The sequence below is a fragment of the Ursus arctos genome, unplaced genomic scaffold (assembly GCF_023065955.2).
Source record: "Ursus arctos isolate Adak ecotype North America unplaced genomic scaffold, UrsArc2.0 scaffold_22, whole genome shotgun sequence".
Taxonomy (NCBI): domain Eukaryota; kingdom Metazoa; phylum Chordata; class Mammalia; order Carnivora; family Ursidae; genus Ursus; species Ursus arctos.
In genome coordinates this window covers 7,181,713-7,198,700 of record NW_026622897.1, presented here as the reverse complement: position 1 = coordinate 7,198,700, position 16,988 = coordinate 7,181,713, and the positions used below count along the sequence as shown (strand labels likewise).

Sequence of the window (16,988 nt, the reverse complement as noted above, 5' to 3'; positions counted from 1 at the left end):
TGAGAGGGATGACTCTATCCAACATTAAGACTTACTATATAACTACAGCAATCAAGACAGTGTGGTAGTGGTAGAAAGGCCAGTGGAACAGAGTAGGCCTACACAAATATAGTCAACTGATTTTCAACAAATGTGCATAAGGAATTCAGCACAGATAGGGTAGCCTTTTCTAAAAATAGTGCTAGAGCATTTTTATCCAAAGGCAAAACTAGAACCTCAACCTAAACTTCACATCTTATACAAAATGGAGCATGGATTTAAATGTAAATTTTAAAATATAAAACCTTAAGTAAACAAACAAACCAGTTAAAGATCTTTAGGATCCAGGAATAGATATAAAGGTCTTAGATTTGACATGAAAAGCATGATCTATAAAAGGAAAAAATTGGACCTCATAAAAATGAAATAAAAATAAATTGAACCTCATCAGAATTAAAAACTTTTGCTCTGAAAGAACATGTAAAGAGGATGCAAAGCTATAGGCTGGGAGAAAATATTTGCAAGCTATATATATGACAAAGGACTAGTAACTAGAATATATAAACTCTCAAAATTCAACAGTAAAAATTTTTTTTTAAAGTCTGGTCTGGCATGTAAGGAGTTTGAAAGTTTTCTTCACAAGAAGAAAGCTAACAAAATCAACAGTTCTTCTCAGATCCATCAAAGAATGGAGATCATAGGGAAAACTGCTGCCCCAAATTTAGATAGGCAAGTGGATACAGAGAATGACAGCTTGCCAGAACAGAAGCCCGGAAACAGAAAACCTTGCTGAAACCAGTCCCGAATATGAAAACTTACACTGTAATTGACATATTGTTGGAGGTCAGTGTAGACAAGTTGGAGAAGTAAAAGCTCCAGGGTTCCTAGTCTTAGGAGACCACCACATTTTTGTGAGTTTTACTAACAGAAACCCTACCAGGTTCTCATGGTAAAGATCAGAAAAAGATCTCTTGCACGGGTAGAGTCAAGATGGAGGAGTATGCCCAACGGCCTTGCCCTTGGCGAATTATAGATGATTGTGGTGGGGCCTTTAGGGTGGGTATCATAGGTGGTGGGACCTCTGAAGCAAACAAAGGTTTTTGCAATTCTCCAGTGGGAGTAGACCACAGACTATGAGGGAGTTTGACAGCTATTAACACCAAGGCTCTGCAGTTGGGAGGTAGGTTTGCAGTTGGGGGAGGTTTATTTTCCAGGACTGGCTGCAGTATGGCTCAAGTCAGAGGGAAAGAAGATCCCTGGCATTCCATCACGAGTGGAGGCTTAACAGGAGCCCTACTGGCAGCAAGAAATGGACCAGTGGCAATGGCTGGGTCAGCCACGATGGGTGGCATTCTCCTAGCTTCGACTGAAGCAGCTGGTATCTTGTTGACAGGATTGGCCTCTGCACAATTTCCCAGGGTCCTCAGTTTGCGGAAGACCCTTCGGCCCAGTTACCATCCTCCCCTTTTGGAGACTATCAACAATAGCAATTAGACTTCTTTCCCAGGATTTCTTTAACAGAATGAGCTGTAGTTCAAGAAGGAATTTGAGAAGATAAGTCGCAGTCTGTTTTTAAAAACATTCGGTGGGACGGCTATGGCCAAATAGGCTCTGAAGAGGCTCTCAGCTCTTTTTTTTATTTAAAGGAACGTGGCGGGAAGGGACAGATGTTAAAAGATAATGTATTTATTTATTCACACTTGGATTGCATTTGTGATAAAAATCAATGTCTATTACCTTTATCAGAAAATATAATAAATGCTTAGAAGACAAAGGACCAAAGGGCAAACAACAATGAAATGTAACTATCATTTCCTTGGGGACTTCTCTGCTGGTTTTATGTGTTCTCTCAGTCAAACAATAAAAAACTCCTGGAATTTGCTCTTTCTAGAAAGAAAGAAAGAAAGAAAGAGAGAGAGTGAAAGAGATTTCATGCTTCCAACAAGGAGAAGAGAAAAACAGCCATCTTAAATACGCCTGGAGCATTCTGTTCAACAAGGCCCACCCTCAAGGAAAACTCTTACCAGAGCCTAACCCAACAAATGGGAATGGTTGTACTCAACTTCAGCTCACTCTAGCCTTCTATGCTGGGATAGGGGCAGCAGGGGGATACCCAAGTCCAGTCCCCACAGCTTTCCTGTCTCACCTGAGGGAGAGGGGACAAAAGTAAAGACCCAGTCATTGGAAATGTTTTGTTTTTTTCAAAAAGCTAAGAGTCAGGAGCATAGAAATGCTCAGGCTCAGTGTCCTGATGTGTTCATGAAAGGTATTTGCTCTGCTTAAAGGACAGAATAACAATTGCTAACTCATTCAACAAATACATATTAATCACTCACTATGTGCCAGGTGCTGCCCTAGCCAGGTACAATGGTGAGCAAGCCGTGCTCTGGCCCTCGTGGAGTTTACATTCTAGTGTGGAAGGCAGACAGACAATAAACTGTCAAGACAAACAAGGAAATATTTAGTGTATTACATGATGGTAAGTGCTAAGAAGAAAAATAAAGCAGGAAGAGAGATGGAAGTGACAGGTGAAATCATTAATCAGCTGTCCAGTGAAGGCCCTTGAGAAGCCACATTTAGGTAACAAGTTGAAGGGCGTGAGGGGAGGCAGGCGGTGAGCTTTGTATATATCTAGGGCTAGAGCGTGACTGGCAATGTGGTGAGTGAGAAAACTCAAGAAGTTCAAAGCATTTACGTGTGTGCAGATGAGGGAGAAATAATCTGACGTCTTTTGTGGTCTTTTTTCCTTCTGTTTTCTCTAGCTTTTGTTCAAAAATTATTACCTAGAATCAGAGCCATTTGAAGTGACCTAAGAAACCAGCAGGCCAACCAACCTCAAATGATCCCCAGGGAGGCCACATCTGGCCCACATTCCACAGTTAGGAAGTGGCAGGGCGTTCCTCAGTGCTATCTCCAGGGTCCACATTCACCCCTGCATTTGCCTACCTGGGAAGCTGGTCATTTGAGGCTCACTTAGAAGCCACAACTGGGTTAAGCCAAGTCCAGGTTGTGACCCAGAGACTAGCTTCTCTAAGACATTTCTCAAATGCCAAAAACTTTCTTGCTGAGGATCTATTTCTGTTCAGCTCTGGTTTCTAATTCTCTTAGTTGCAAGCACAGCACAGTGTCCTTCAGCTTTTTGTCCTCTGCAACGCTTTCCATTCAGGGACAACCGCGGATGCCATGCTTAGACTCAGAGTTGTGGCAGTGGACAAAACAGCACTTGATCCTTTAAGAGCAAGCCTGCAAAAACAGCACCCGGGTCTCATCCAGGTTGGTTATGTTTGACTCAGTCTGGATCTGAGGAATTCTCTTACACATGGCTCTACCTTTCCTCTCCGTGGTGTCAGATGCAGGCTGTGGACTACGCATGATGTCAGAGTGGCTGATTTCAGTCAGAACAGCCCTTGGTGCCATGTGGCACCCATGTAAACAACTGGTTGGTATGGTGTCATGTAGACAAAACAACTCTGATGGATTGGGTTTTCACTTTTCACTCAGCTCAAGTTGGCATGAGTCTAGGGTGGTGCCTGCCAAGTATGTGGGCAGGTTGGGGCCCTGCACGAGTTGCTGTGTGTGGTGTTGGCAGCAGACCCGTTTTCCCACTGCCTTTTAGTGGTCTGAAGCGCTTGGTGTAGAGGGTGGGGCAACAGAAGGGAGCTAAGTTTGGGAAGCCAATAACTAGGATGGGGGCTGAGTATGTCAGTAACCTGAAAAAGTCTGATGTTTCTCAAGTTTACCCTCTTGACCAGAGTGGAATTTGCCAGGACTTTGACATTCACCCCAGCCTGTGCCTGTGTGTGACTGACCAGACTACAGCAAAGGAATCTGAGGTTAAGAAAGATGAAAGGCCATTGCCGCCTGTCTGTCTGCAATGGGCATATTGCATAATAATAGCTCTCTCTGATCTTTCTTTTGCATGTTCTTGGTTTCTCAGCTTCTTCCTTTCAGCTTTGTAATAGGACACCCAGCTGCTTCTTATCTTTGCTGCCTCCCCTCACCTCCCAACTCTCCTTTCTCAGATCCACACAGAACACAGACCACTCCTGCTTTGAAGCCTTAAGGACCCTGTCACTTCCCTTAACACCCTCTGTTTGCTGGACTCGTTGTTCAGTGATGCTCTAGCCAGGTGAGGACTGTAAACCAACCCGTCAACGCCTGCCTTTATAAGGTGTGTTACTCAGACAGGCTACATGCCCATAAGCTACATGCCCTAATAGACCCTGGAGGCCCCATCTCAAGGTAGGGACAGGACCTAGAATTGAATGGCTCCTTCATTAACTCAAGAGGTGTGAAAAACAAGACTGTTGACTTCCTTAGGTAGCTTTTATACTTTGTAAGCTTCTTGTAAGGGAGGATAACAAAGAGCCTAATACCATCAGGCCAAGCCCAGAGGAGATGGCATTTTCATTTGTGGGCCAGCTTCTGGGGTTACCACAGCCTGGTGGGCCCCTCAGTTCTGGCCAGTGGGTGTGATGAGGTGTGATGTGAATGGCCGATCCTGACACTTGTGCGTCTAAGGAGTCCTGAGCCATCAGCCGTAGGTATTTTCCAAGTACCCCAAACTTGGAAATCAGATCATTTCCATCACCAATTGATCATTTACTTTATGAAGAGAGTCCCTGCCTGCTTCCTTTGCTCCTTCCAAGAAGGAGGACTGTGCTTTAAAGCCAGAAAACACTACCCTCCACATACCTTTTCTCAAAGACTCTGTCTGCAATGAGCAGAAACTCCCTATCAGGGCTCCCACCTGCTTGGGCCTCTCCGAGGTAGGAATGGCAATAACCACATTAAGAAAAGCCAATTATAAAATCGCACAGGCTAATGGCAATAGCAGTAGCATCCTTTACTTTTAGTTGCAACTCACGAACCTAGTACGTTAACTTGTGGAAAATTAGGTCTGTCTCCTCACAAATCACTTAAAATCATGCAAGCGAGAGGTTATTTTGATGGAAAAGCATGTTAGAAACTGGGATGTGCAGGGAGCAGTAATAGAAGGAGTTGTTAAGGGGAAAAGGCAGAACGACGCCTTTGGCAGCTTGTCCAGGGATTTCTTGTGTGGCTGGCACCCTCTCAGGCTCCTGTGCGGCCGTCCCATTACACAGAGCTCTGGGACTGCACACAGTCCCAGGAGACTGGCACACTGCAAGGACTTTTTTCTGGAAACACAAATAACAAGAGTTGTATTTCAGTTTCACAATGTTTCCTTTCTGCCTGCCCCCAAGAAAGATGTAAGGATGCTTAGTAATGAGGACTGAGGGGGAGGAGGAGGGATGAGGTAACACAAGCAGGCTAGCAGACTGGAATAGGGCTGCTGATAGTAATAGTGGTGGTTACTAGGATATTCCTGATTACGTGTTGAATAGCTGTGAATTTCAGAGATTATTTAAATCCCATCATCCAAAGCCCATTAAGATATCAACTAAGCAAGCATGAGTACCCATTTTACAGATGAATAAATCAGTTACTCAGTTAGTAAATGGCTGAGCCAGAGCTTGGATCTAGACCTGATTACTCACTAACCTTGTATCTTTTCAAAATACCAAGCTGCAGAGCTGCTGTACAGTTAGAAGACAAAGGTTCTACCACTCCCACCCCACTCCCAATCATCCCAGATTCTTTCGGGGCTCCTAGACCTAGTATGTTTCGTGGCTGAAAACAACCTCTCACAGGAAAATTAGAGTACCCAGCTCTAATGATAAAAGAAAAAAATTGATAGCATCAAAATTAAACATTTCTCATAAAAAAGGAGATAAATTAAGGAGATAAATGGATAGTCCACGGACTGAGGGAAAAAATATACACAGCCAATATCTAACAAATCCAGGATATATAAAGAAACTCTACAAATCAAGAGTAAAAAGATGATGCATTTATTAAATGGGCAAAAGACCTGAAAAGAGACTTCACCAAAGGAGATACACAAATGGCCAATAAGCATTTGAAAAACTGCTCAGCATCATCAGTCATAAGAAAATGCAAATGAAAACCATAATGACATAGCAATACATATCCACTAGATTGCCAAAAAATTTTTAAAGTGACATCACTAAAGGATGCGGAGCCTCTGGAACTTTCCTATGTTGCTGGGGGCGTGGATAAAATGGTATAACCACTCTAGAAAACTGCCAGTGTCTTACAAGGTTAAACACACATTCACTCTAGATACTTACCTAAGAGTAATAAGAGCAACAAATACTTGTCCATACAAAGAGTTATACACAAATATTCACTGCAGCTTTTATTCATAATAGCCCAAGCCAGTAAACAACCTAAGTGTTCGGTGATAGAAGAATGGACAAATAAGTTATGGCATATTCATGAAAAGGAATACAACTCATCACTAAAGAGAAATAAATGCCAGACTCATACAGCTACATGGTAGACTCTCCAACACTTTGGGCTGAGTAAAAGAAGATAGACCCATACATACTGTATGAGACCCCTTGTGTGGAGTCCAAGAACAGAAAATACAGATACATAGCGATCGGAGTGGGAAAGTAGATAGGAGGGTGGTAGAATTGATTCGAGAAGGATATAAGCAAAATTTGGAGGGTAAGGGGGAAATGTTCTCTTATTTTGAGTAGTGGTTACATAGGTGTCTAAAGCTGTCAAAACTCTTTTAACTGAACTCTTAAGATCTATGTATTTTATTGTATGTTAATCATACCTCAATAATTGTTTTTTAAATGGACCCTGCTGGGTTAGCCACAAGGGTTATGGCCTTACTCCTTGGAGGCCAATTTCTCCCCCTCTGACTGAAACCTGAGATCTGAGCTCATGAACTCCCCCAGCAGCCTGGGCCTCAGGGGTGAAGGCAATGAAGAGTTTCAGCAAAACAACTCTAACCAAAAGGCCTTTCTGCATAGTGGTGCTGAGAAAGCTGCTTCTCTCTGTCCCTCACCCCAGGGATATACTGACCCCATATTTATTATCTTCATCTGTTAAAACTCGAAGGGCAAATACCAGAGGCTCTTGCCAGTCATTTCTCACTGTTCTCCAAAAAGGAATAAAGTACAACTCTCTGCAGAGTGCAGCTGGTTTAATAGGCCCCGGGTCACCCATCCTACTGGGCAGGGAGATACTTCATTGCTGGCATAGAAGTCAGCTCTAATGACGGACTCACTCCTAATTTCAGGATTCACCAGACCTCACACAGAGATAGACTTTAAAACTTTGGGAAGCGATGGTAAGAATATGTTCCTATATGTTTCTAGACCAAGGATGCACACTTTCCCCACAAAGGGATAGTTGGGTGGTATTTTAACAATCCCTGGAGTTTAGGAGTTCCCCAGCCAGGAAGACCAGGGGGCTTAGAAACCAGTCATATGAGAGACAAAGAATCAGGTGCCTCCTGATGAATCACGAAACTCTACCTCTAAAACTAATAATACACTCTAGGTTAATTAATTGAATTGTCAATAAATATATAAATACAAATAAGAATCATGTGGCTTTACCCTGGAGAGAATAGGGGAGGATGCCACAGCCAATAAGATACTTGAAGAGCTATGTAAAGAAAGAAGAAACAGGCTTTATGTATCCAAATGGCAAAACTTTAGCCAATGTATAGCACTCACAAGAAGCTGGATTTTGATGCAACATAAAAAGGACCTTTGTAACAACCAGAGGTGCTTAGCATTCCATTCACATATCCATTCATTCAGCCTTTAGTTTTTGAGTACCTACTGTGTTGCGACACACCTGACTGGCTGTGAAAGATGTTCACTGCAGAGCAGAGGACAAGGTGTGACCCTGGGTAGCACAGACACAGGGCAGCAAGAGAAAAGTACAGGTGAGAGGGCCACATCAAGAGAGGGAGGGATTCTTTCCAAGCTCAGCTGGGCCCTCCTTGAGGCGTACCAGTCATTTTGCTCCTCCTCATTTATTCTTGCATCCATTTAATAAATATTCACTGAGCTCTACTGTGCGTCAGGCAGTGTTCCAAGCGCTAGGGATTCAGAGTGTAGGCAAACGGACACAGCCTGTCAGTTGGTGACTGGTACCGCAGAGAAATAGGGCTGTTCCGGATCTTTAGCTCTCCCTTCAAGCGATCAGACAGCCCCTCTTCTCTTACTGTTGACTGTAGTGATCTCCCACCTCACTGAGAAAATTGCCTCAGCCCCCCTCCCCTGCACATCTCAACTGCCATCACCTCTTTCCATTCTTACCTGATTACTTTCTGACTCGGAGAAAAGAAAAATTCTTCCTCCAAGATTGACCTCTCCACTTATGTTCTTCCCCGACCTCAGAGGCCTTGCTCCATCATCTCTGCTGTCCCCATGCTCCCTACCTTTCTCTCCTCATTCATTGGCCTGTTTGAAATCCACAGATTTGTTCATTCCTTATAGTTCTAAAGCAGTATTCCTTGGCTACCCCCAAGATGGCAGATAGGTTTTAGTCAAGAGCTAGTTGGATCGATGGGTGGTAGAACCTTCCTGAGCACAGTGGCGAAGGGGAGTTCCCAGGATCATGTGTGGATGCACAGGAAAGATAGATCTGATGGGTTATTATGTTACTACCTATAGTCACAGAAAGCACCAGGGGTCTTGGGTTTCTTGATGGGCACCTGCAGATCCTGTCCTTCCCTGGCTCTCTCTGTCTCTCTCAAACTTTGTTGCCAAACTTCTTAAAAGCTCACGTTATACTTCTTGCCTCCACTGTTTCACCTCTCCTTTATTACCTCACCTGCCCCACCATGCTTCTGTCTGCAGACCTGCTCTTGCAGAGAACTCACAGTGATCACCTACGTGCCAGCACAGTACCTTTCCCCCTTGTGTTGGATGGCTTGGTAGCATGAACTACTGGTGTTCCCCAAGGTCATGTCCTTGGCCCTCTGCTCACCTTTCTGCCACTTGTGCTCTAATAGCTTCTCCATTCAGTCTCCTGTGCAGAATGCTCTCCGGAGCCCCTGCATTTCCACTCGGATCTTGCTGAGCATCACACGCTCTTCATGTCCAAAATAGGACTCATTAGCCTCTCTCCAAATGCTTCTTCCCCTTGAATACCATTTCACAGTTCATAGTATTGCTGATCTTGCAAACACTCCAGCCAGAACAGCTGGCCTCTTCCTCTCCTTTACCTTATACTTCAGATCCATCACAAACCCCTTTCTGTGAATCCCACTCAGAAATGTCTCTTGAGTTCATTATCTCCTCTCCATCCTCACTGCCATTTCCTTATTTCCAGCTGTCATCTCTCTCCTGTTATTGAAATGACCTCCTATTTGTCTCCTTTTCTTTATGCTAACCCCATATCAGTCCAATTCTTGTCTTCCACCACTAGAATTATTGTCTTAAGAGACAAACCTCAGCATGCTATTCCTTTAGTTAAAAATGTCTAGAAATTATCCAAATGTCCTTTAAATGGTGAGTGGTTAAACAAACGTATCATGGAATACTATCCAGCAATGAAAAGAAACAGCCTCTTGGTATATGACACAATTTGGATGAATCTGAAGGAAATAATGCCGACTGAAAAAAGAAAGCCAATCTCAAAGGCTACATATGTACTGCTTGATTCTGTTTATGTAACAATCACAAAATAACATAGGTGAAGTAGAGATTGGTGGTTGCCAAGTATGAGGGATGGGGGGCATGGGTATGGCTATAACACAGTGATGTAGGTAAGTCTGATGGTGATGACACAGTTGAGTATCTCTTAGTTACTCAAGGCTGTGCATGTGATAAAATTGCATAGAGCTGCGCACATGCACACACAGATTAGTGCATATAAACTGGTGAAACCTGAGGAAGCTCTATGGGTTGTGGGAATGTCAGTTCCTCGGTTTTGTACTGTGGGTGGATAAGATATTAACATTGAGGGAGGCCAGGCGAAGGATGCATGGGACTTCCCTGGACCTTTCTTTACAACCTCATGGGAATCTATGATTGTTTCAAAATTAAAAGTTAAATTATTTTTTTTAAAGTAAAAAACACAAAAAGACTTCAATGCTCTCCATTTTTCACAGAACAAAATACAAACTCCTTTGTTCAACATTCAGGGTTCTTAACAATAAGCCTCATTTCCCATTGCTCCTCCTTTTAGAACCTTCATTCATTCCTTCAGTAACCATGGGGAGCCCATAATGGGCTCGGACACTGAAAGTGCAATGTTCAGCAAAGAGATAAGGCCTCTGCCCTCAGAAACTTACAGTCTTTGGGGAAAACAGCCAATCAGGCAAGCAGTCCCACTGACGTGGGCAAGTAAGTACTATAACTGGGAAGTACAGAAGGCTGTCTCAGTCACTCCCCTCATCATTCCTTTTCACACCTGCTGTTCCCTTTGCCCAAATTGCCCTTCCCTGTACTAATGTACTTCCACCTCTGCTTCTATGAAATCTTCTCATTCATTCACTCATTCATTTGTTCAGCAAATATTTACTGAGTGCCATTTCTATGCCAGGCCTTGTTCCATGCCTTGGGGCTGCACTATGGACGACACAGCCCAGCCTCTGCCCTCTTGCAGCTGATGTTAGGGGAGACACACATGATAAATAGCCAAACAGGAAAAATGGCCGTGAGAAGCTACAAGAGCAGTTGGAGAGCTGACTTAAGCTGGATGGGTCAGGGAAGTTCTCACCAACCAGATGATAATGAAATGGATACTTAAACGGATACTTAAAATGCCAAGAGTGAGCAGGGAGGTATAGTGCAGATAAAGGAAAGGAGACGCTGGTGCAAAGTCTTAAGAAAGAAAACACTTTGCCTTGTTTAAGGAACCGAAAGGTTAGTGTGGCCCAGCAAAGGGGGAGGGGCAGATAGCAGAAGGAAGGCCCAAAAGGTGGCAAGGGAGCCACTTTGAAGGGCGTTATAAATCAGAGTGAGCAATTTCGATTTTATTCCAAGTACCACAGAAGGCTCTGGAGAGCTTTAAGTAAGGGGAAGGCATATCTGATGGACTTGTAAAATGATGATTCTCACAGTCGTGTGGAGAAGGAAATCTAAGAAAAGGGCAGTTTAGTCAAGAGAAGAATTAGACAAGTTAGGAGGCAAAAGATGAGGGGACTCTGGCAGCCCTGCAGGTCCTTGATCACATTGCTGTTGTCTCATTTGTTACTTGGTTTAGGGTCGGTCTGTGGTTTCTGTGCCTGCCTTCCTGACTAGATGTCTGCTGATGGAAGAGACGGACCATCTATTTTTTTTTTCCCTCGTGCCTACCTAGCTCAGTAGTTTCTTAAATAAAATTGAGCTGAATAGTTATGTCCAGCACAAGGGGAAGGAAAGTGAGTCCAGGAGGAATCTAGGAAACAAACAGCATGAAGTAGACCATGAAGGATGGGTAAATTTTGGACAGGTAGCAATGGGAGGAAATAACCTTCCCTGGATGAAGAGGACAGCATGATGAAAGAAACAAAGATAGGAAAACAGTGTGGATGGAGGAGGGACAGGACACAGTGATGTAGCCTGTTGGATGAAAACAATAGAAAACTAACTGGAACAATTAGAAAAATGGGTTGAAGTAAAATTATGGTGGTTCCTTGAACATTGAACTAAGGAACTGGTCTTAAATTTTTAGAACAAAGGGGAAGCTATTTAATGCTATAAACAGAGGAATGATAAAATTTTGAACTCTGTCTCAGAAAAATGAACCTGGAAGCCACTGGGTGAGAAGGGATAGGAGATGAGAAAAGTGTTTTCTGTGGATAGAAAGCAGTTTTCAAGGTAAAAAGGAGTGAGTGTTACCTTGACCAGCCATTGTTCTTCACCACCTGAAGCAGTGAGTTATCTTTGAAAGCACACAATCAGCATAAGACTTTATGAGGGGGCGCCTGGGTGGCACAGTGGTTAAGCGTCTGCCTTCAGCTCAGGGCGTGATCCCGGCGTTACGGGATCGAGCCCCACATCAGGCTCCTCCGCTATGAGCCTGCTTCTTCCTCTCCCACTCCCCCTGCTTGTGTTCCCTCTCTCGCTGACTGTCTCTATCTCTGTCAAATAAATAAATAAAATCTTTAAAAAAAAAAAAAGACTTTATGAGGTCTTCACAGAAGGTACAGGTAGGGTAGGTGAAGATTGTTTCCAGAGAAGCATGGACCATTTTATCCCATCAGTTTCCAGACAGAAACCTATGTACAGTTGAGCATTAAGGAGGATGGAACCTGCAGAAGGTGGACGGCAGGGCTGGGAAGCCCCCGGGGGCCAGGCACGGATTGGGGGCAAGCCTGCTTACTCCAAGTCCGGGGCAGGGGTGGCGGGGGGGTGAGAGGGGAGGTGTTTTTCCATCGCATTTCCTTCCAAGAATGCAAATGTGTTTTCTGCTCTTGGTCACCAGTTTGCCACGCTTCCCAGTTCATTCCACTGGATTGAGTTACCTGCTGTGTTGGGTTGTTTTCCCCTGAACGCTTCCAGCTGCTTCACTCCCCGCCTTCTGCTTTTGTGCACTTTCCCAGCCGTGGGGTGTTCTTCCCTCCCGTGACGCCATTCCCAGCACCAGTTGTGAATACAGCTCTGATTTAGCTTCCTCGCTGCCCTCCCCTGCCTACCATTTCCTACTCCTTCCCGTGTCTATTTATGTTTCACTGGCCTCAGCAAGAGGAGAGGAACTAAAATTTAATATTTATTCAGCACTGATTACACACCAGGCACTACGCTGAACAATTTATGTACATGATATAATCCAATCCTCACAGCAAGTCTATAAAATAGCTATTATTATTGTTCCCACCTACTAGATGAGGAAACTGATGTTTGGGGAGTTTATACAACTTGCCTGTGGCTATAAAGCTTGAAGCCAGGCTTGACCCAGGTCAGTGTGACCCCAGAGGTCATGTGCAGCACTAAGTACTTTAATAACCGTGGTATCTTTTTCTTTCTTTTTCAAAACTCACATGAATGATTTCATACCATGTGTATCCTTTTACAACTTGCTATTTTTCATTCAACATTATATAACAGATAAATTTTACCTACTTATGTTAATAACAGTATTTCATTTTATGAATATACTAGATTGATGGATGTTTAAGAGATTCCCAGCGTTTTGTTATTACAGTGTACGTTTCTGTGTACTTGTCTCTGTGTGCTGTGTGAGAGACTTTATTTAGGGTACGTACCTAGAAATGAGACTTCTCAGTTGTATGGGTGTCTCCATCTTTAACTCTATTTGAATTGCCTACAGTCTCTCCTCAAAGTGGTGGTATCAGTTTATACTCCAACATTCTCACCATCACTTGCCACTATCAAATGCAGAAGCAAATATGGCAAAATCTGGATGGTAGGTATGTGGATGTGTTGTGTTATTTTCTATATGCCTCTGTACTTGCAGAATATTCCATAATTAAAATTAAATTGTTATTATGACTACCTACTTTCAACAGTGGCTTGGACAAAGACTTAGGATTCTTAGTGATGGTGTCTGCAAATAACACAAAACTTAGAAAAGCAAGACAGGTGAGTGCTAGTGTGATATTGTGATTTATACTAAGAAATATATATTTGGCCTTCTACCCCATTCCCCGCACAGATCTCCTAAAACCCTTGGAATTTCCTAAGTGATGAGAAGGAGGACGGTGTCTTTTGTTATGTTAATGAAGTGACTTTCGGACCTAAGGATGGGAGCTTGTAGCCAGGAGAATCAACAGTGCAACTGAGGGATGGAACTTTCAGTCCCACGCCCTGACTTCTGGGACAGGTAGAGAGGCTGAAGGGTAAATCAATTGCCAATGAGCAATGATTTAATTAATTATGCCTATGTAATGAAAACCCAAAAGGACTAGGTTCAGAGAGTTTCCAGGTTGGTGAACACATGGAGGTTCTGAGAGTGACATTCCTAGAGAGGGCATGGACCCTCCATACCCTTCCCTTACACTAGGTCGGATGCATCTCTTCCATCTGGCTATTCTGTCCTTTTATAACAAACTGGTAATCTAGTAAGTAAAATGTTTCTCATCATTCTGTGAGCCACTCTAGCAAATTAAGTGAACCTAGGGAAGAGTTCACGGGAACCTCCAATCTAGAGCTGGTTGGTCAGATGCACAGGTAGCAACCTGAGCTTGCAATTGGCCTCTGAAGTAGGGGGCACAGAGGCAGTTGTCTCCCAGGACTGAGCCCTCAATCTGTGGAATCTGATGTCATCTTTGGGTAGATAGTGTCAGAAGTAGTCGAGTTCTTGGACACCAACAAGGTGTCCAAGAATTGCTTATTGGGGTGGGGAACCCCACACATACTTTGGAAATTTGGGTCCCAGAATACTCCAGTTGGGTCAGGCATCCACAGTAAAAATAACCTCAACAGAAATTGACCAAACCAACAAAGTTAAGTCTAATGGAAATTGATTCAAGGGTAAAGGTCACCTTCACAAGCGCAGGATGGAGAGACCTCGCTTGGGGGCAGCTTTGGTATAGAGGAGTCTGGTGGAGTGGATTAAGAATGAGTTTGGATGACCAGAATCTCAATGTGAGCTGTCAGTGGGCTATCTCTTTGTAATAAAGAGGTGAATGGCCTTGTATCAGCCAGGGCTCTTTGGCCACAGCAACAGAAACCGATTTTAGCTAATTTACAAAGAAAAAGGGTTTATTGGAAAATCATCTCTGCTCAGAAAGTTGGCAGGAAGGCTACAGGTTTAAAAATAGGCAAAAGCCTGTCTGACCTAGGCAGTAGGAACCCCAGGAGAGATCTGGCAGCAGGAGTGGTGGGGGATGAACCCCATCTGTAAACAGAGGTCCAGGTCCAGGGCGAGGGAAACATTATTCCTAGTAGGTCTGAGCTGATCAGACCAGACTGGAGCTGAAATCCTCAGTTCCTGCCTTGCTTTTCTTGCACAGCTAAAAGAGGTAACCTTATGAAAACTGGCTTTCACAGAAGACAGTCTGAAATCCACTGGCAAGACCTGCCTCTTGTTACCCCACAGACTAGAACTAGGGACAGTGAGTAGGAGTTCAGGGAGACAGAGTTGAGATCAGTATGACCAGCGACTTTCTACTAAATAGAGCCATTCAACAATGGACTTAACAGACCTCCTTGGGGATGAGCTCTCTGGTCACTGCAGTTGCTCAAGGCAAGACTGAATCACCTCTGGTAGAATATAATAATAGGGAATCGATGAGACAACCTAGAGGGTCACTCTCAACTCCCTGATACGTGATTTCAAGCAAGGCTTTGCAGCTCTTTATTTGCTGGAAATGAACATCCCTTATAGTCATTCCCCATCCCCTTCCCACACCTTTGTGGGCTTGAGTTGAGTTAGTCGTTGAGTTACGTGGCTATAAGATTAGAAGTGCAAAATCATTTTCAATCATTAGTATTATTCTCTTAGAACACGGTTCATTCATTTTTCCTATCATAAATATCATAACCACCCCCACAGAAAATCTGGGAAAAAGAAAAGAGGAAAAAAAAGCCATCTATGATCCCAATCAAAGAAAAAAAAAAAAGTGACCATTTGTGAGTTTTCTTCCAATTTTTTTACTTGTGTGCTTTTTTCATAAAATAGTTAATTTCTTCTGATTGTAAGAACAATACACAGTTGGTATATTCAATCATTATAGCAAAATATTAAAAAGAAGTAAAAGATTATTTAAAATGTCACCACTTCAGACATCTTGGAAAACATCCTTTGTGATATTGCTCTGCATATATTATGTATGTGACCTTGTATATCAGTGGAATCCTACTATACATGGTGGGTGGGGGGGTTGTGATTTTTTTTTTAGTGGGCATCATGCTGGGCTCCAATGTGGGGCCCAACTCACACCCCTGAGATCAAGACCCAAGCTGAGATCAAGAGTCAGACGCCTAACTGACTGAGCCACCCAGGCACCCTGAGGTTTGTGATCTTTTTATTTTTATCACTCTGTGTCACAGAGTTCATCTTATCCCAATGAACATATAAATATTATCTTTTTAAATGACCATATAACATTCTTCAGATGGTTGTTTCATAATTTAACTGATACCCTATTAATGAACACTTAGAACATTTAGATTGTGTCCAGTTTTCTACTCTTATGAACAATGAGGCATTGAACATCCTTGTACATCTGGCCCTATGTATCTTTCTGCTATCTTCTTGGGCTATATTTTTTTCAAATAACTCTGAGGGAATATCAGACCAAAGTCAAGACTAAAGTTGTAAACTGGGTAAGAGGAAGCTGCCCGAACTCCAGCATAGACGCAACAAGGGTATATTTTGTGTACAGGCAAAGCAATGGCAGGTCCTGACTGGTGTGATGCCCACCCCATAAGTGGACACTCTTAGAATGCTCTCTCACACACCCTCAACAGAAGGCTCCCCAAACTCACCACTGGTTATCTGAGTGCTAAAAAGATCCTCCCTCCACCCCCACCCCCAGTGAACAAAGCCCTGCCTGTCCTCCCTTCAGACCTGCCCGCAATGTTTCTAACCCTTTTCCCTGAGAACCTATCACTGCCACAGGTGTTTTTCCCTCTATGAAATGAGAATAAAGAAACCTGCTTTTTGCCCTCAAGGCTAGCTTCTCTCCATCCAAAGAGCAGAGCAAACTCACACCTTGTCAGGCCGGTACTTGGTACCCTCTGGGTTAGCCCAGGTCAGCACATCTGCCCTCCAGGAACCAGCAAGTTGGAAACCTCCTGGGAGCATCTGAAGGACTCTGACTTAGCTCTGGAGATTCACCTTGCGTGAGAGCTGGATTTTGAAGTCAACTCATAAGCAGAAACTCACTGTGGCAGAGAGGCTGTTTGCCTCCCTAATAATCATTCTCCTCTGCTTTCATATAAATAGAACCCCAATTTTATTCTGGGTAGCAGTATTCACAGCTACAGGATTATATTTCCCTTGAAGTTAGGTTTGGCCAGTGATATATAAGTTATAGTCATTTCATGGAGCTGCTGGGAAAGCACTGTAGGTGGGTTAACCTGGTTCGGAAGGTCATTTTTTTGGTCCTTCCTCCCTCCCTCCTCCTTCTTGCCTGGATTGTGGGGTCTGAAATGTTTCTGTAGTCATCCTGGGTCATGAGGTGACCTTGAGTTGGAAATGTGTGCCAATACTAGTACAGCCAAAAAAAAAAAAGTCCCTAACAGTCATGGATGGAG

The 16,988-nt window shown here is 43.5% G+C and overlaps 1 pseudogene; it reads left to right on the top strand.

Annotated features, from left to right (window-relative positions):
- The first annotated feature begins 328 nt into the window (after nucleotides 1-328).
- Nucleotides 329-3,350, top strand: LOC113260079 (mitochondrial import inner membrane translocase subunit Tim17-A-like; annotated as a pseudogene).
- The last annotated feature ends 13,638 nt before the right edge of the window (nucleotides 3,351-16,988 follow it).